The 5000-nt window shown below is 33.9% G+C and overlaps 1 long non-coding RNA gene across 2 annotated transcripts in view; it reads right to left on the reverse strand.

Moving 5' to 3' along the window:
• The window catches only part of LOC128247293 (uncharacterized), a 135406-nt gene that overhangs the window by 104851 nt on the left and 25555 nt on the right, over positions 1-5000 (reverse strand). The gene's annotated exons all lie outside the window — the stretch shown is intronic.

Consider the following 5000-nt stretch of genomic DNA (forward strand, 5'->3'; position numbering starts at 1 on the left):
ATATATGTATATATATATGTATATATATATATGTATATATATATGTATATATATATGTATATATATATGTATATATATATGTATATATATATACGTATATATATATGTATATATATACGTATATATATATATATATATATATGCATATATATAGACAGAGATATGGGAAAAAATATACGTACATAGATCCATAAATACATACACAAACATATATACATACATATATATACATACATATATATACATATATATATACATATATATTTATATATACATATATATATACATATATATTTATATATACATATATACGTATATATATATATATACACATATATAGATACACACACATATATATATATGTCAAATTCTCTTATACACCAGATGTGCCATCAAAACTCTTGATTGGACTCTATCAGGTGCAGGAGAAGAGCCATTCAAGGAACGTGAAGAGAGAAAAGCATAAAGATAGAAAATCACGGTGGTGCTCCAGCATGACCACAGCCACTTGGCTGAAACCCATAAATAAATAAATAAATACATATATATATATATATATATATATATTACATATATACATACATATATATATATTATACATACATATACATATATACATACATACATACATATATATACATATATACACATATATACATACATACATATATATATACATATATGCACATATGCGTATACGCACATATACATATATAGATACACACACACACATGTATATAGTGTGTGTTTTTGCTATATATTCTGGTCCTTTTTTCTTTTCCAAATTTTATTCTATATTTACATAGGAAAAAACTTGAGCTAAATAGTTTCTACATGGTTTTTTGACTTGCTTATGTTTAGCAGTATAGTATATCTCACATATATATATATATATATATATATATATATATATATATATATATATATATATATATATATACTTATATATATTCATTTTAATGCTACCCATGAAATATATCAATCATAATGTTATATGCTCAGGGTACTTAATATAGTGGTGTTTAGATCCGATGTCATTAGTTACACTAGTCTATAACATGGCCGTTGGTCGATCTCTGTCTTACTCTATTAACTCTGTTGTATCTCATCCGTTCTTCTATACATTGATGGCTTTCAAAAATTCTTATATCTAACCAGTTGTCAAGAGCAGAAACTCCGAAAAACTCCAAAGCAGTTACGACGACCTAGTCTCCTTCAACAACTTACACATGATCTATATAGCTTACATTTATAAGGAGGAAGACTTGTACTCCACATTTCGTTACACACGAGGAACACTAATCTAAATCTTTTCAAACTGTTATATACATTAGCAATTGATCACAAACTATTTGTGAAAAGAGCACCCAGAAAGCTTGGATTCTTGTCCTGGCCAAGAAAATACTTCAACTCTGATCTTAAATGTGTTTCATTGCTACAACCCACAAACTGAAGAAACCTTTCCAGAAATGTAAAATTGTTTGTTTTTCTTTCTGTTACCCATGTTGAGCATGCAAAAACTGTATATACATTATTTTCTTACCTCTTCGTCGGATTAAGCAATAAAAGAAAGATTTATCTTAAGCTGAAGGTAACCGCTAATATATTTTGAATCAACTATTATACTACAAGGGGGTAAAGAGTCTAGAAATTTATGGGAAAACAGTGAAAGCTTTTCAGCTGAGAGTGGTTTGGAAAATAATAAAACCACGTACTTCTGACCAGACTGCAATCCATCAAATATCTTGGTCGTGTGTAATTCAAAGACACATAGAATGCCGGATTTTAGGCGAAATCGAATGCCAACGAATGGAAAAAATTGACGACTAATAAACATGATGCATGTTAAGGTTGTTTGTGAGAAAAAAGAATATTTCATGTTTCGGTTTGAGTTTTTTTAATGGAGTGTATAAATACAAGAAATTTCATCTTTGTCATATTTGGCTAGCTAGATTTCTTTCTTCTTACATGCAGCAGAACGGTTTGAAAAGCAGTTTCATCGAACTTGGAGTTAGATGCAAAAGTTAATAGCAGGTAATGCAGAGAATAATAGAATAAAGAATGAGAGAATAGAAAATTAGGGAGATAGCCGGAATAAACAGAGTGAAGGCAGAGTGAGATTTAATTTTTACTCTATTGATTCTTTTAAATACAAGTCTCTACTGTAAGCTTCGCTGGAAAGATTTGACAAAATTCAAGCGGAATTCATAAACCATTGAGCAATTGTGTTATGGATGGTTGTGTTTAACCCCAGGTCATTGCACACCGAGCAAACTAATGATCAAAAGTGCTTACTCCATGGTAGCAGTGTTCTTCTCTTGGTCAATGCAAACTAGAACTATATTATCCAATGTGTCTTTCCTTTTTAACTTTTCGCAACTGTAAAGTGTAATTTGAGAGAAAGTTGACAGCTATTTCTAACAGTTCGAGTAACCTCATAAAGACTCCCTTATTGCTTCACTGTGGGGACAAACAAAGTAAGTGACTGCGAATAGGGTTTATAATTCAGTAAAGGAGACGCAGGAATATTGGACGCCTTCGTTAAAAGGAATTCTCAATGAATGCATATAATGTCCTGCTCGGCAGACATGCAAGTGATGAAAGGATATTCATGTCAAGTTTGCGTGTGTATGAGTGTGCACGTGTGTATGTGTGTGTATGCATGTGTTGAGAGAGAGAGAGAGAGAGACTGAAAGAGAAACGGTAAGTTGGATGGACACAAAGGTGTTTGGAGCGTGCAATATGTATAGAAGGAAATAAAAGTGAAAGTGGCGTGTCGAGAGGGCAACTCCGAGGTGTGAATGGATCCGGTCTGTGTGGAACTGGGAGATAAAAGAAACAACAATGTCCTGTTAAAAGGGAAGCAGAAAATGCCATGCTCGACGTAAGGGATGATATGGAGCTTAGTGAGAGAGAGAGAGAGAGAGAGAGAATTGGGTGGATGTAGGAGAGGGGAATTAATGATGCGTGGAAGGAAATCTGGTGAGCTTTGGGATGGATACTGCAAGGGAACACAAAGGAACTAGGGCTTTAGAAGTATAACAATAAAATTTTCTGTGGATGGCTAAGCTAAGCTGTAACATGCATTCTAAGCAAAATTTGTTCCATCATTAACATGCAGAAACAAATATGTATGTTTGTGTGTGGCTCTGTGTGTGTGTATGTGAGAGTGTGTTATAGAGACTGGATGAAGTTAAGAAAAATGAAAGTGATATCAGATGTATGCAGGCTTAAGGAAAGAAGACAAAGGACGAGAAGAACAGTTTAGCCTTCGCTGTCTGGGTGTAAAATACTTGCTGGGGAAATCAAAAATCAAAAAAAGGCCTAACAATAAACCGATGGTCATAAGCATCAATATGACAACAAATCAAGGAGAGACTTGAGAATGGGAAATGCGATGTAATAGAAATAAAACCAGATGGGGCAAAAATAAAAAGAAAAAAAATTAGAAAAGGAAAATGGCTGTTATTGAAAATAGAAAAAGAATGCAATGAGCTGGGATTCCAAATATCATAGAAGATAAAAAGAAAAATTGTCATTGCTTGGAAAGTTATATATATATATGTATGTATGTATGTATGTATGAATGTGTGTGTGTGTGTGTGTGTGTGTGTGTGTGTGTGTGTGTGTGTGTGTGTGTGTGTGTGTGTGTGTGTGTGTGTGTGATAGAAAGTGAAGGACCGTGAGAATTAAGGATTACGAAGAGACTGACGAAGCATGGAATGTGAGCAGTTGAAAGGCTCAGTTTTCTGCAAAAGAGAAATAATGTTGAGAAAGGTTGTGTCCAGAGCTCCTGTCCAAATAGAACCATCTTTCCATGTTCGTTTTTTTATTTTTTTATATTATTATTTTTTTTTTTACAAGCCTTTCTTTAAATTCCACACATGTACTGCTTTACTTCCTGTACCTATTACAGCATCTCCTCGCCTTCCTCCTCCTCCTGTTACTAATAATAATGTTTCTTTCTACTGTTAGTATAAGGCCTAAAATAAACTAAGTATCAGTACTCAACTGCTACTTATTTTATCGACCCCAAAAGATTAAAAAGGCAAAATCAGCCACAGCAGAATTTGAACGCAGAATACAAAAATGGACAAAATTCTCCCCAGTATTATGTCTTGTGCTGTAACGATTCTGCCAGCCCGCTACCTTCTTTCTACTAAATTTGACTTCGGCGGGTTTTTGGACTAAGCGTGTAAAGAGCTGGAACAAATACCGCAAAGTAACTTTATCCGACGCTCAAACGATTGTTCCAATCTTACGCCATTTTGTTTTTTCTAATACAAGTACAACGCCTGAAATTTTGTGGGTGGGAAATAGTCGATTATATGGACCCTAGTACTTGACTGGTACTTTACTTTATTGACACTAGAGCAGTGCTCCGCAACCAGTATGCTGCGGCACACCGGTGTGTCACGAGACGATGCTAGGTGCGCCGCAGTGTTACCTGAATATAATTTTTTCCACTATACTTTTAGTTATATCTTTAGTTCGGGTGTGCCGCCGAATTTTGAAAAGAATATAAGTATGCCACAAGTGAAAAAAGGTTGTGGAGCACTGCATTAGAGGCAAAGCTGACTATGATGTGATTTGAACTCAGTTCGTAAGAAACAGGAAAAAATATCGCAAGACAATTTTGCCTGATGCTCTAACGATTCTGCTAATTAAGAATAATAATTAAATGGCTATATATTCTAAATTTCTAACATAGTGTCAAATTTGAGGGGAGGAGTACAACGAATTCAATCAGCCACAGAACATGACTAGTGCTTGGTGGTATCGATTTTAGAATAATGAGTTGGGCATGTATGTATGTATGCATGTTTTATGTATGTATTCTCATGCATATAGTTACATATCTAGACATGCTCATATATATTTAAATGATAATCTGGAAAGTTTTACAGATTTTTACAGTCCCAGTAGTATGTATGTATGTATGTATGTATGTATAGGTACCCTAATACGGATCCCTAGATCCAATCTCAGCTGTGAACTTG

Source organism: Octopus bimaculoides, chromosome 3, assembly GCF_001194135.2.
Source record: "Octopus bimaculoides isolate UCB-OBI-ISO-001 chromosome 3, ASM119413v2, whole genome shotgun sequence".
NCBI lineage: Eukaryota > Metazoa > Mollusca > Cephalopoda > Octopoda > Octopodidae > Octopus > Octopus bimaculoides.